Genomic DNA, 16,693 nt, shown 5'->3' with positions numbered 1-16,693 from the left:
GTATAAAAGTGTTTTGCCAGTTGCTGCCTTTAGTCTGCCAGATCCTGTCAGTCTGCCTTCACTGATGCCCAGTATATACAGGTTCTAACAACATTTATTTGTGCTAGCTTTCCAGTGTTGTACATGTTCATATATTCCAAAAAGCAATTTTTGTCTTGATGGTGTTCAGGGCTTCCCTCATCATGCCAGTAGCTTCCTCTTGGTTTTCAGTACCGTCAGCCAGGAACATCCCAGCTGGAGACTCGGAAATATCATCACACTCAGATGTTAAAGGATTCTACATTGTTGATTCCATAACAATTTTGTTTTACCAGTCAGGGTTGTTAGCCCTGAGCTGAACCCGCAAACCTGTATGATTGGTGGAACACTCTTAGTCTGGCCTCTACCCTTCGACCTGTTTGGTATGGGTGACCCTACCAAGAGCCAAAGCATAATCCCTGACTCCAGCCAACATAGCTCACCATGTCATTGAGGCATGCAAGCCTCCAAACCAAATGCCATGGTTATGATCCTCTTGGAGGTGATAATATGTTTACTTTGATAATAATCTGTTAATTTAATTACTTTGAATGCTGAACTTCAGACTTTTGTTTTAGATTCTGCCAACAGATCCACATGGAAGTTCCATCACAGAAACATCTAAATATAGATAAGGAGCAGATAAAGCTACATTTAGAAAGCATCTTTTGCAGATGGATCCAGCCTGAGTATGGAAACTATCGTGCCAGTCATTGCAAGAAATTGCAGAGAATTTTTGACACAGCTCAGCCTTTCCCTCAATGGACTCTGTCTGCAATTCTTTCCGCCTCAGTAAAGCAGCCAGCATACTCAAATTATAGAAGTTATAGAGAATAATGTGCTGGACACGGAGGTTCATGAGGTGGTAGATAAAGTGTTGTTAGACCACACTTGGACCAATACTCCAAGTGTGATCTAATCAGAGTGTTAGAGAACTGTACCCTAAAGCAGGTCTATTTCAATAATTTCCACAGCCACGTTAAAATATAAGGTCACAATCTCCAAAATGATCCCCTTCCCAACGTCTGATATACCCTCTCCTGACTGGCTGCATTCCTAAAATAAGGTCCAGTCGCTCTCCTTCCCTCATTAGCATGCTTGCATAAGACATCAAACTGGGCTCCTGGACACACCTCTGAAATGTCTCCCCTTCTGAGTCCAGAGTGTTAATAATCGGATAACTAAAATCCCCCACTATGATAACTCTATTGTTATTCCATCACTCTGATCTCTGCAATGTCACTAATATATTCTTCAGTGAAGACCGATGCAAATTACCTGTTTAATTCACCTGCCGTCTCCTTGATTTTCATTAATTCCATAGACTTTCTCTCGAATCAGTATTCATTTCATTATCTTTCATTTTCTTTTCTAACTATCGATAGAAACTCTTCTATAGAGTATTTTTATTAACAAAACCTAATGTAATAAAAATAATTTTCTTGGCTAGTTTCATCTCAGATAAATATTATGTGGAGATTTGTGACAAATATGATTATATGATATATATGCACAGTATCTGAAATACATCTTATGGAAATGTTTGATGATGAAATTCAATAAAAAAATAAATTACAAAAAAAAAGGAAATATCGAAACTTACAGTGAAAACGCATCATTTGTGTCAGTGTGAGGATGTGCTGGGGCAATCCACAAGTGTTGCCATGCTCCTGCCACCAACCTGTACGTCTTTGTACATCCTTGGAATGTGGCAGGAAACAGGAACATCCAGAGGAAATGCATGTGGTCACGGAGAGTACCTAGAAACTTCTTACAGACAGCAGTGGGAATTCAACCTGGGTTGCTGGTACTGTAAGGCGTAAAGCTAACTCTATCCTACCTGAAGCTTTTATTCTTTTGTTATAGAGTTTTTGTTTTAATATCAAGGATGATATTAAAAGGATCAAGGATGCATCTCACCCTAACCATGGACTTGTTACTGTCCTCCCATCCGGTAGGCGCTACAGGAGCCTTCGCTCCCACACCAGCAGACACAGGAACAGCTTCTTCCCTGAGGCTGTGACCCTGCTGAACCTCACATCACAGTGCTAAGCAGTATTACACCCATATTGTACTGTCTCAGTACTTTTATATTTGTGTGCTGTAGCACTTACTTTTTATTCACAGTTATTTTGTAAATAACACTATTCTTTGCATTTCTGGTTAGATGCTAACTGCATTTCATTGGCCTTGTATCTGTACTCGGCACAATGACAATAAAGTTGAATCTAGTCTCATCTAATCTAAAATAAAAATAAAAATTAATTTAATTTTCCTGGTTAGTTCCATCTCATAATCTAATTTTCATTACTAATCTTCTACTTATTTGTTGCATATTTATTGCAAACTTCTGATTTACCTCCCGTCTTTGGGCAATTATATTCCTTTTCAGGTCTGATACAAGCAGAAGCAGTCTTGTACGACTTTTTGACATCCAGCATGTTTTGAATCTGCCACATAGATACATACTAATTAATTGATTCTAACTAAAGAGACACAAGATACTGCAGGTGCAGGAACCTGGAGCAGATGAAGGTTCTTAATCCACAATGTTATCTGTCTACTTCCCTTCACAGATGCTGCTTGCATTTGAAGATTTAATTCAGTTCAATTCAATTCAAGTTTAATTGTCATTCAACCATACATGAATACCCATGAATACAGCCAAACAAGACGTTATTCTGGGGCCAAGGTACAATACCACAATACCAACAATCACACACAGTACAAACCACACATAGCACATACAAGATAGCAAGCACATGTAAGATATCAGTAAAAAACAGTCAAGCAAAAAAATAGTCCAGACCCTGAATGCCACAGAAATCTGCAGTCGACCACAATACAGCTTGTCTAGTTCTGAGTGAACACTAAGGACTAAAGACTGGCATTGATTCCATCCTGGATGCCACGTCACACCACCTCCGCTGGAGCACACCAGCTCCGATGCCTCTCTCCTGGAGGCTGTAAACAGACAACACCACAGCTTGAGGTCCTGAGTACATGACTGCCACAGAAATCTTCAGTTAACCACAATACAGCTTGTCTTCTGCTGAGTGAATCTACTTAAGATTGGAAATTATCAAAGAGTTGTACAAACTGTAGCTAACTTACCCTAAGACTGCAACTATGGTGACATAAACCGACAGTGATTTTGATGAAAAGTGTTTCCGATTTGAGGAAACTTTGGTCTGAGGACAGTTCCAAGAGCCCTTATGTAACTCAGGTATCTGTACTTAAAACAAATATTGGTCCTGTGGCCAGGTGTGTATAGTATAGTTCCAGCATCTCACGTTCCTTTTCGCTTCTTCTCTATTCTGAATTATCTCCATCTTTCAACATCACTTATTTATTTATGTATTGATTTAAAGATACAGTGTAGATCAGGCCCTTCCTGCCCAATGAACCGCACCACCCAGCAACCCACCAATTTAACACTAGCCTAATGACAGGACAATTTACTATGGCCAACATGTTGATCTATATGTTTTGGACTGTGGGAGGAAACCAGAGCATCCTGAGGAAACCCACGTAGGTCATGAGGAGAACGTACAAACTCCTTATAGACAGTGCTATCGTCATCGTCATTGTAGCTATCCCTCGAGGTCGAGGATGATGGTCTTCACTCTGAAGGAGTGGCCCACAGAGCGAAGATGCCTGTGCGTGCATTTATTTAACGTGTACTTGATGTTGCACTCCAAGAAGCACATGAAGCTTCACAAATCAACTAACCCAACTGATTCCAATGGCATGGAAACCACGACGATTGGAGCTGATGGATTTGTTGCAGCCTTCATCTGCCTTCACAGCCGTTGAGTTCGCCTGTTCCACCGTTGAGGTCTTGGTTGGATTGTTCTTTGTCAGGGACCTCACCCTCGACCTTACCACCATGGGTGACCCTACCAGGAGCATAGCTCCAGACGGCATTGCTCTCGGGATCACAGGACCACACAAGCTTCTCCACCACGACAAGGTGACAGTCCACCGAGAAGTGCTATAATTGAACTCCAAACCCCGGAATGTCCTGCGTTGTAATAGCGTCACGCTAATCACTATGCTACCATGCTGCCCTTCGAAACAGATTGCCCGCAGTTAGTTAAACTTTACTCCCTTCTCTCAGCAGGCACCATCACCACCTCTGTCATCCAGTCCCATGTGTTTTCCAACCTGTCACAGACCTTGCCCTTATCACTCCACCCTTTTGGAAAGATCTTATATATTAGTGCTTTCTTGGTTCAGATGTGAAAAGAAGTTTTCACCAAAAAACAATGGATACCGCCTAGTTCATCATAGGAAAGCCCACCCCACCATTAAGCACATCTACAAGGAGCACGGTCACAGGAAAGCAGCAGCCATTATCAAGAACCCCCGCCATCCAGGCCATGGTACTCAACAAGAGGTTCAATTGTTCAGACCAAATATCAGAATGGGAAAGACTGGAGATGCTCTTCAGCACACCACTGTTGTAATGGGTGGTTATTTGTATTACTGTTGCCTTCCCGGTCAGCTTGAAACTGCCTGGCTGTTTTCTTCTGGCCTCTCTCACTAACAAGGCATTTTTGCCCACAGAACTGCCCCTCAGTGCATATATTTTCACACCCTTTGTTGTAAGCTCTCGATACTGTTGTGTGTGAAGATCCCAGGCAATCATCAGTTTCTGAGATATTCAAACCACCCCATCTGGCAGCCAACAATTATTCCATGGTCGAAGACACGTCTTCCCCATGTTGATGTTTGGTCTGAACAACAACTGAACCTCTTGACCATGTCTGCATGTTTTTATGCACTGGGTTGCTGCCACATGATTGGCTGATTAGGTGTTTGCTTAACGGGCAGGTTTACAGGTGTACCTAATAAAGTGGTACTGAATGTATGTCTCTTGATCTTGATTCTAATTAGCACACCCCATATCTTGCGATCCTTGTTCTGGATTTCCCAGCAGTGTTGTGTCTGTACCTAATCTATGTAATTCTGCTAGCATTGTATCGATTTCTTGGAGATCTTCTACCACCTCTTCTTCTGGACCTGTACACACTGGAGTTAGAAAAATGAGAGGAGATTAAAGTCCTAAATGGAGTGGAACGGATAAAATGTTTTCTATAGTGGGCAAATCTAGCACCAGAGGGCACAGCCTTAGAAAGGAGGGGCGTCCATTTAGAATAGAGATAAGGAGGAATTTTTTTAGCTAGCAGCCAGTGGATCTGTGGAATTCACTGCTACAGGTGGTTGTGGAGGCCAAGTAATTGTCTATACTCAAAACAGAGGTTGATGGGTTCTTGATTCATTGGGGCATCAAAAGTTACAGAGAAAAGGCAGGATAACGGGGGTGAGATGGATAATAAATCAGCTATGTTAGAATGACAGTGTAGACACTGTTATGTCTTCTAATTCGAAAGCATAAAACTAATTGCAAGAAAAAGACAAGCCCAAGAGATACAAGTCTTGGTTCATTTTTTACTTTAAGTGAGGGGTGCACAAATGATGCAGTGGCGTGTTGACTTATGCCATTCACATACTTCATACATATAACCATAATGAATTATTTAAACAACAAAGAATGCATAAACAAATAATATATTTACAATATTAATCAAATATTACTGATATATTAAATACACAGCAGACTTGAAGGGCCAAATGGCCTAATTCTGCTCTTATGTCTTTTGGTCTAAGGGAACTGATCTGTGTTTTGATTCAATATAAAAAGTACCCCTGAGAACCCATGTAATGGAAGTAAATTATAAGGAGTTTGTTGTTCTTATATTCCATGTCTGTCTTTGAATTTATACTTAAGCCTATCTGTATGCCTAATTATATTCAAATTTATGCAATGAATATTGAATAATAAATTACAATTGAATAGACGATCATGAAGCAATAACACTGGGTAGAGTTATTAATGACCAAGCAACATTGAATGAATACCTTGTTGAGATCCTTTTTGCGAGATATTTGTAAAGCCGTGATATATCTTTGAAAGAGCTTCATAATAAAAAGGAAACACTGATACTTTATGATAAGAATATAAACTATTTCAAATTATGTCAAGAACAATTGGGTTCCTTTATTTCTTTCAAGTTCCCAAAGAAAAACATTGCTGTGGCAGATATGAATAGCAAAGAAATGAGGATCCATTCGTTCAAATAAAACTAAGGAAATTTGGAAAATAAATCAGCCCTAATATAAAAGAGATAAATTATTTTAACTATAGTTAATTTTGCTCGAGAAATTTGAGCTGTATTTAGCTCAACCTTGTGGCAGTAATAAAGTATTGCAAGATCTAGAGATCACAAGGCATTGCAGAATAGAATGGTATTGGTTTATTATTACCCTTATGTACCAAGGTACAGTGAAAAAATTATACTTTACTTAATATCCAGACAGATCATGCCATCAAGGTGACAAATAGACAACAGAGTGCAGAATAGAGTGTTACATTTGCAGTGAAAATGCAGTTCAGGAAGGCAAATGCTCGGCATTGTAATATAATGATTAGCGTAACACTATTACAGTGCCATTGGCCTGGGTTCAATTTCCGCTGCTGTCTGTAAGGTTTGTATGTTCTCCCTGCGACCGCGTGTGTTTCCTCCAGGTACTCTGGTTTTCTCCTACATTCCAAAGATGTACAGGTTAGAAGGTTAGTTGGTCACAGGAATGTAAATGGGCAGTGCTGAGTCGTTGGGCTGGCAGGGTCTGTTACTATGCTGTATCTCTAAACTGAAAACTGAGAAAGGAAAGAATGAACAACCACTAACCACAGCCACCACTTACTCTTGCCTACAATGCACCAGAATATGTGGATTCCAAGTGGTCTCTACAACCAACTGAGGACCCATTGATAGACAATCTTTCCAGAAAAGTTACCTGGATGCCAGAAAAGGTTTTTTATTGTTGGCCTAAAAGAATTACAATCTACAAATCAGTGATATCGAATGAATCAAGGATGGTGGAATTAGACAGATCTTTGTTCTTTCCATGAGGTCGAAGGAATGGAGGCTGCCATTTTGTGAAGTGGTTCTGTATCCTCCATTTTGTGAACTGGTTCGGCCAGGCAGAATCAATGATTTAAAGTAGAGACATAATCTTGTAATCTGCTGGGCTAGAGATAATTTCCAAACAAGAAGATATTTGAGAGCAACACACATCAAAGTTGCTGATGAATGCAGCAGGCCAGGCAGCACCTCTAAGAAGAGGTACAGTCGATGTTTCAGGCCGAGACCCTTCGTCAGGACTAACTGAAAGAAGAGCTAGTTAGAGATTTGAAAGTGGGAGGGGGAGGGGGAGATCCAAAAATGATAGGAGAAGACAGGAGGGGGAGGGATGGAGCCAAGAGCTGGACAGGTGATTGGCAAAAGGGATATGAGAGGATCATGGCACAGGAGGCCTGGGGAGAAAGAAAAGGGGGAGGGGGGAAACCCAGAGGATGGGTAAGAGGTATAGTCAGAGGGACAGAGGGAGAAAAAGGAGAGAGAAAAAAAGAATGTGTGTATATAAAGAAATAACGGATGGGGTACGAGGGGGAGGTACATCCCTTTTGATGCATGTTGCTTGAATTTCCAGCATCTGCAGATTTCCTCGTGTTTGAGATATTTGAGAGGTTATCTTTGGTATGATATAACATGCAGGTTTGTGAATGGTGGGATCTGTGTCTGCCCTAAGTGACTTGAGCTGGTTACTGGTTTGGTAACTGCTTTAGAACAAAGAGCCATAAATTACCAGTTGTCACTTGTGGACGAGGGCATTAAATAGATGCTGGTTTGGACCAGAGCTCAATAAAAGGTGATATAAGTCAGTCGAAGACTAATGACATTGAAATACATTTGAATTGATAGGATGTGTTTAAAAGGAGCTTCAAGTGCAAAGCTGCAACATCTCTCTGGAGACCAACCATCTCAGACATGGAGTCCTTTCCCGGATATTACCTTTTCCTATTCTTTGTTCCTGGATGGTCTGGAAAATACTGTAGCTGTGCACATAGGTATTTGGCTGTGTGAATTTACGTGCACTTCGATGAGACAATACAGATACTTGTCAGTAAATACGGATTCTCTGTGCCTCACTGATCATTGTTACTAAGGGCTAATCCTTGTAATACTATTCTTGAAATGAATAGAGTGGAATGGGCTGGGGGAATACTGAGAGAAGATCAATAGAAGCTTTCCTAAATTAATGGTCGTATGGACCTATGTCGGGGTCACTTTGCAGCTGAGAAAATAGTGAAGCAGGGTTTGTTGTTCTGTGGCAGCAGATTCAAAATTGAAGATTCAAGATTGCTTATTGTCATTCTTCAGTACACAAATATAATGCAGAACAAAATTATTGTTACTGCTGATCTGATGCAGTATAAAAATACAATATGCATACAGAAAAACAAAAAAAAACAATAAATATGAATATAAAAGCAATGCTTTTAGACGCAATGTATAAGTAACTGTTATATACAAAGACTGATTGTATGTACACAAAGTGATGCTAGGTGATGTGTGTGTCGTGATGGGGGATTGATGGGGTGGTTTAATACGTGAAGGTGTTGATCAAGGTATCAAAATATACAGTACTGGACAGGTCATTCGGCCCATGACCTTGATGCCAATTTATGCTAAATGACTCTCTCCTGTGTACTATCCATATTCCTCCACTCACTTCACACTTACATGGCTATCTCCCACCATAGGAAACATCTTCTACATCCACTCTATCAAGGCCTTTCACCATTCGATATATGTCAATGAAGTCACCCCTCATTCTCCTGAATTCTAGTGAATACAGGCCAAGAGCCATCAGATGCTCTTCACATGACAGCCCATTCAATCCTGGAATCATTTTTCTGAACCTCCTTTGAACTCTCTCCAGTTTCAGTCAAGCCTTTCAAGGATCAGGGGCCTGAAACTGCTCACGATACTCCAAGTGAGGCCTCACCAGTGCTTTGTAAAGTTTCAACATTATATCCTTGCTTTTATATTCTAGTCCTCTTGAAATGAATGCTAACATTACATCTGCCTTCCTCGTTTCAGGCTGACACCTTTTATTATTGGCAGCTGGAATGATAATGTATATAAACGTAGAAACATTATATTAATGTATTGAAGATTTCCTGCTTGATTGTTGTAGGGTTATTGTGCCGTATGATGAGGAACCAATCAGCAATGGATTTCTGTCCATTGTGTATAGTTTTTCATTGATCTATTGTATTTCTTTGTTCTACTGTGAATACCTGCAAGAAAATGAATCTCAGTGCCATATACTATAAGTACTTTGATAATAAATTTACTTTGAATTTTGAATTTATTTGAATTCAGTGCAAAGAAGAATTGTAACTTGATAAAGAGAATGATGAGGGAAGAGATTTAATAGGAACCTGAGGGACAGCTTTTTCTCAGAGAGAGTGGTCAGTGTGTGGGATAAGCTGTCAGCCGGAGTGGCTGAGATAAGTTCATTAAAAAGTACTTGAACAGGTTGTATAGGGACAGTCAAAGATTTAAAGATTAGTTTTGCTAGTCACAAGTGCAGTACATCGAAACATTGAAAAATACAGTGAAACGTTTTGTTTGCCTCAACATGCTGGGGGCGGCCTGCAAGTGTCACCGTGATTTCAGCACCAACGTAGCATGCCCACTACATATTAATGCATTCAGCAGAGGAATCTGGCGCACCCAGGGGTAACCCACATGGTCATGGGGAGAACGTACAAGCACTTCACAGACATTGGCGGGAATTGTACCCTAATCATTGGCACTGTAGACTGTTATATTATCTGCTACGTTACCAAACTACCTCAGAGGGAGTTAGAGGGATGTGGGCCAAATGTGGCAAAAAGGACCTGCTTAGATAGAAATCTAGGTCAGCACAGGCCTGTTGGGCTGAAGTGCCTGTTTCCATGCTGGGTGACTCTATGACTAACCAGACTCTGTAATGAGAAATGAATTGAGAAAGAAAGAATGGGTTTTCAATCAGAATCAGAATCAAAATCAAAATTTCATTCGCATACCTTGTGAAATTTGTTGTTTTGCGGTAACAGTACACTGCAATAAATAATAATAAATACTATAAATTACAATAAGAAATATAAATAAAAAAGAAAATCGTGAGGAGTATTTATGGGCTAATTTCCCATTCACAAATCTCATGACGGAATCATTAAGTGTGTGTCTTCAAGCTCCTGATGGTAGCAATGAGAAGAGGGCATGTCCTGGGTGATGGGGGTCCTCAATAATGGAGCAACACACACAAAGTACTGGAGGAACTCAGCAAGCCAAGCAGCATCTATGGAAAAAAGTACGGTCAATGTCTCGGGCTGAGTGAGAGTCTCTGATAATGGATGCTAGTTTCCTGTGGCAACACTTCATGTAGATGTGCTCAATGATGGGATGGGCTTTACCCATGATAAACTGGGCCAAATCCACTGCTTGTTGTAGGGGTTTCCATTCAAGGGCATTGGTGTTTCCATACCAGGCTGAGATCAGACAGTCAATATACTCTTCACTGCCTATCTATAGAAATTTGTAAAGGTTGCAGAAGGCATGTTGAATCTTTGCAAACTCCTTAAGGAAGAGAGTTGGTATAAATGGGTGTTTCTCCAGTTGGCAGTCGGTGGTGAGTGGGGTGCCGCAGGGGTCGATGTTGGGCCTGCAGCTGTTTACCATTTACATTGATGATTTGGAAGAGGGGACTGAGTGTAGCGTTGCAAAATTTGCTGATGACACTAAACTGAGTGGGAAAGCAAATTGTACAGGGGATGTGGAGAGTCTACAGAGGGATATAGGTAGGTTAAGTGAATGGGCCACGGTCTGGCAGATGGAATACAACGTTGGTAAATCATCCCCTTTGGAAGGAATAATAAAAGGACAGATTATTACTTAAATGGTGAAAGATTGCAGCTTGTTGTTGTGCAGAGGGACTTGGGAGTACTTTTTCATGTATCGCAAAAAGTTGACTTGCAGGTACAACAGGTTATTAAGAAGGCAAACGGAATGTTGGCCTTCATTGCTAGAAGGATTGAATTCAAGAGTAGGGAGGTCATGCTGGAACTATATAGGGTACTGGTGAGATCGCACCTGGAGTACTGTGTGCAGTTCTGGTCTCCATACCTGAGGAAGGATATATTGGCTTTGGAGGCAATGCAGAGGAGGTTCACCAGGTTGATTCCAGAGATGAAAGAGTTAACCTCTGAGGAGAGATTGAGTCGACTGGGACTATACTCTCTGGAATTCAGAAGAAACATACATAGAAACATACATAGAAAATAGGTGCAGGAGTAGGCCATTCGGCCCTTCGAGCCCGCACCGCCATTTATTATGATCATGGCTGATCATCCAACTCAGAACCCCGCCCCAGCCTTCCCTCCATACCCCCTGATCCCCGTAGCCACAAGGGCCATATCTAACTCCCTCTTAAATATAGCCAATGAACTGGCCTCAACTGTTTCCTGTGGCAGAGAATTCCACAGATTCACCACTCTCTGTGTGAAGAAGTTTTTCCTAATCTCGGTCCTAAAAGGCTTCCCCTCTATCCTCAAACTGTGGCCCCTCGTTCTGGACTTCCCCAACATCGGGAACAATCTTCCTGCATCTAGCCTGTCCAATCCCTTTAGGATCTTATACGTTTCAATCAGATCCCCCCTCAATCTTCTAAATTCCAACGAGTACAAGCCCAGTTCACTTTCTTCATATGAAAGTCCTGCCATCCCAGGTATCAATCTGGTGAACCTTCTTTGTACTCCCTCTATGGCAAGGATGTCTTTCCTCAGATTAGGGGACCAAAACTGCACGCAATACTCCAGGTGTGGTCTCACCAAGGCCTTGTACAACTGCAGTAGTACCTCCCTGCTCCTGTACTCGAATCCTCTCGCTATAAATGCCAGCAAACCATTCGCCTTTTTCACCGCCTGCTGTACCTGCATGCCCACTTTCAATGACTGGTGTATAATGACACCCAGCTCTCGTTGCACCTCCCCTTTTCCTAATCGGCCATCATTCAGATAATAATCTGTTTTCCTATTTTTGCCACCAAAGTGGATAACTTCACATTTATCCACATTAAATTGCATCTGCCATGAATTTGCCCACTCACCCAACCTATCCAAGTCACCCTGCATCCTCTTAGCATCCTCCTCACAGCTAACACTGCCACCCAGCTTCGTGTCATCCGCAAACTTGGAGATGCTGCATTTAATTCCCTCATCCAAGTCATTAATATATAAGAATGAGAGGGGATCTTATAGAAATATACAAAATTTTGAAAGGGGTAGATAAGATAGAAATAGGAAAGTTGTTTCCATTGGTAGGTGAGACTAGAACTAGGGGACATTGCCTCAAGATCCAGGGGAGAAGATTTAGGATGGAGATGAGGAGAAACTGTTTTTCCCAGAGAGTCGTGAATCTGTGGAATTCTCTGCCCAGGGAAGCAGTTGAGGCTTCTTCACTAAATATATTGAAGATACAGTTAGATAGATTTTTACATAGTAGGGGAATTAAGGGTTATTGGGAAAAGGGCAGGTAGATGGAGCTGAGTTTACAGACAGATCAGCAATGATCTTATTGAATGGCAGGGCAGGCTCAATGGGCCGGATGGCCTACTCCTGCTCCTATTTCTTATGTTCTTACGTACAGGCACTGTAGTGCTTTGTTCGTAATTGCACTTCCTTGCTGGGTCCAGGACAGGTCTGCTGAAATAATGAAACCAAGGAATTTAAAGTTGCTGACCCTCTCCACTTCTGATCTTCTGATAAGGACTGGCTCATGGACCTCCGGTTTCTTCCTCCTGAAGTCAATAATTTGCCGACGTTGAGTAAGAGGATGCTGTTGTAGCACCACTCAGCCTGTTTTCAATATCCCTCCTAAATGCTGATTCATCATCACCTTTGATTCGACCTACAACAGTGGTTTAGATGCAACATTAATATACAAAGTAGTCCTTAGCTCTGAGTGCCCTGCTCTTATTCAATTCAATCACATTATGCAACTACCAAAAATAGGACAAAGGATTTTCCACCGACATGTTGCAGACTTTTAAGCACTTGGGTGAGATTATTAGTGGGCTCTCTCTGTCAACAAATGATGGTGTCAGCAAGCTGGCAAAACTTGTTCAGTATATCGCAGGGAACTAAAGATTTCAACATAACAAGCCATTTTAATTGGGATTGTTAAACCAAATTAGGCATTAGGAAGTGATTATGCAGATAGTGAACTTTCAGCTTGTTAATGGCTGCACTCAGAGAGAAGAAGGATTTAAAGTGAATCTGAAGCACATACAAGAAGTTGGAGGAACTAGTTCAGGCAGCATCTGTGGAGGGAAATGAACAAACAAACCTTTGGAGCGTAGAACGTTGAGGGGGGCCTTGATAGAGGTGTTTAAAATTATGAGGGGGATTGATAGAGTTGACGTGGTTAGACTTTTTCCATTGAGAGTGGGGAAGATTCAAACAAGAGGACATGGGTTGAGAATTAGACGAGAGAAGATTAGGGGTAACATGAGGGGGAACTTCTTTACTCAGAGAGTGGTAGCTGTGTGGAATGAGCTTCCAACAGAAGTGGTTGAGGCAGGTTCTATGTTGTTGTTTAAAGTTAAATTGGATAGATATATGGACAGGAAAGGAATGGAGGGTTATGGGCTGAGTGCAGGTCGGTGGGACTAGGATAGGGTAAGAGTTTGGCACGGACTAGAAGGGCCAAGATGGCCTGTTTCCGTGCTGTAATTGTTTTATGGTTGTATGGTTATAACAGCCAATATTCCCAGCATCTATCGTCTCCAAAACTATTGTTTTTTTTAAACTTTGTCCCTTCAGTCATAAGGTTGATACTTCAATAGCCTCTTCAAAGTGATTGAGGGATGCAGGAAGGAGAAGGAATAGATTTTAAAATAGCAAACATCAATCCTCATACAGCAATTAGATAATAATTACTGGTGTTTGTGGCTTTGTGGCTGTTGACTCACTTTCATGAAATTTACACCTGAATGTTATTTACTTACTTTTATTGATGACGTGATTTGTTTTTTTTCCTGCACGTTAGGTGTTTGACAGTACTTTTTTTGAATGGGTTCTATTATGTTTCTTTGTTTTGTAGCTACCTGTAAGGAGATGAATCTCCAAGTTGTATATAGGATACATACCTTGATAATAAATGCACTTTGAACTTTGAACTTTGTTTCAGGTAAATCGTTAATAAGCACTAGAGGACAGTTGGTTGAATCCAATGAAGCCAATTTATCCTTGCAGCTATGGAAAAAATACCGGTTTTCCGAAGGAAGGATTTAGAAATTGGAGGTGCAATGGGCTTTGGGCGTCCTATTTCAGGATTTCCTCAAAGTTCCTCCAGGGTGAACAAAGGAGAGGCAGTGGATGTAATTTACTTGGATTTTCAGAAGGCATTTGATAAGGTGCCTTATACGAGGCTGCTTAACAAGATAAAATCCTATGGCGTTACAGGATAGATACTGGCATGGACAGTGGAATGGCTGTCAGGCAGGAGGAAGCGAGTGGGAATAAAAAGGGCCTTTTCTGGTTGGCTGCTGGTCACTAGTGGTGTTCCTAAGGGGTCAGTATTGGAACTGCAACTTTTCACATTGTTTTCCAGTTATTTAGATAGTGGAATTGATGGCTTTGTGGCATAGTTTGCAGATCATATGAAGATAGGTAGAGAGGTTGGTAGTGTTGAGGAAACAAAGCAATTGCAGCAAGATTTAGACAAATTGGAAGAATGGGCAAAAATGTGGCAGATGGAACAGAGTGTTGGGAAATGTATGATAATGCATTTTGGTAGAAGGAACAGTACTGCGCACTATTATCAAAACAGGGAGAAAGTTCAAACATTGGAGGTCAGAGGGACTTAGGAGTCCTTGTGCAAGATCCCCAGAAGGTTAATTTACAGGCTGGGTCTGTGGTAAGGAAGGCAAGTGCAATGTTGATATTTATTTCAAGGGGAATAGAATATAAAAACAAGGAGATAATGCTGAGCCTTAATTAGTTACTAGTCAGGCTGCACCTAGACTATTGTCAATAGTTTTGGGCCCCAGGTCTCAGAAAGGATATGTTGTTATTGGAGAGAGTCCAGAGGAGTTTCACAATGATGATTCCAGGAATGAAAGGTTTAACATATGAGGAGCATTTGTGAGCTTTGGGCCTGTACTCACTGGAATTTAGAAGAATGTTTGGGGATCTCATTGAAACCTACCGACATTGAAAGGACTAGATAGGGTGATGTGGGGAGGATGTTTCTTATCATGTCCTAGTCCAGAACTAGAGGGCAGGGCCTCAAAATTGAGGGGTGACCCTTTAGACCGGGGTAAAGAGGACTTTTTTTTAGCCACAGCGTATTAAATCTGTGGAATGCTCTGTCACAGACTGCGGTGGAGGCCAAGTCCATGCATTGACTTAAGGCAGAAGTTGATCATTTCCGGTCATCTATGTTTCTAAGTTTCTAAGACCTGGAAACAGAGCTAGAATACACGTGGAACAGATGGCGGCAGAGACAAATGATCAGAAAGGGAACATGGCAGTGATGATGAGTCTTGGTGAGAATATAATCAAAAAGCTTGAGAGCAGCAGAGATCACCGTGAGAGAGGGTCACACACAACTCCTAACATTTTTATGCAATGGAGAATAACAGAGTTATCAAGGGAATTTGAAAGAGACATTAAGGGTAGCATAGCAGCAAAGTTAGTAGAACAGCTGACTCTGTCAGTACCTCCAGTTGAACTCTGTCTTTTTGTGTATTTCCCCCTAGATGTCAGTCTGTGATTTTGTATTATGTGCTTCTGTCCCCGCTCCTGCTCTACTCCGGCCCCTGTATTACTGAGTACTCAGTCTCTCATCTGCTTCTCATTACTACCTGTATTGCTGCCACCTGTGTCTCATTGTGCTCCACCTATCATCTGCCTCTCTGTTTATTGTTCAGTGTATTTCAATCCTCTGTTTTCAGCTGTTTGTTGCTAGATTGTGCTGGTGAATTTTCCTGAGCCTTTTCAGTACTTCTATCTGTACTCTGTCCATCTGAATATTGACTTTGCCTGTTTCCTGATTCTTGTTTTTGTATTTCTCTGGAGGTTTTGATCTCTACCTGAACTTTGATGTTGACTTTGTCTGCACCTCAGGAGTTGTTACTGAATTAATATCACTGTGTGCACAGTACTGTGTCTGTGATTGGATCCCTGCTCTAGCATCCAGACAGACTCAGAGCTCCAGTGGCCTGGTTTAATCTTGATGTTTGGTGTTGTTTTATGTTGGGTTAGCATAATTCACATTGAGTGACAAATTTCAATGTTCAAATTTCAAGCTAAATTTATTATCAAAGTGGCTACTACATATGTCACCTTATACTATCTTGTCATATGTTTTCTTGAAGGCATTCACAGTGGAACAAAGAAATACAGAATCAATGAAGAACTACACACAAAGACAGACAAGCAACCAATGTGTAACTAGAAGACAAACTGTGTAAATACAAAAGCAAATGTCAATTCAAAGTTGAAATTGTTCATACTGGTTCAGGAGCCTTATGGTTGAAGTGTAATTACTGTTCCTGAACCAGGTGGTGTGGGATGTAAGGCTCCTGTACTTCCTTTCTGATGACAGCAGTGAGTCGAGAGCATAACCTGGATGGTGGGTTTCTTGATGCTGGATGCTGCTTTCTTCTGTGAAACTTATAAGATTGGATTGATAAAGTATTTTCTCCAAAG

The sequence above is a fragment of the Mobula birostris genome, chromosome 15 (assembly GCF_030028105.1).
Source record: "Mobula birostris isolate sMobBir1 chromosome 15, sMobBir1.hap1, whole genome shotgun sequence".
Taxonomy (NCBI): Eukaryota; Metazoa; Chordata; class Chondrichthyes; order Myliobatiformes; family Myliobatidae; genus Mobula; species Mobula birostris.
This window is presented reverse-complemented; position numbering follows the sequence as displayed.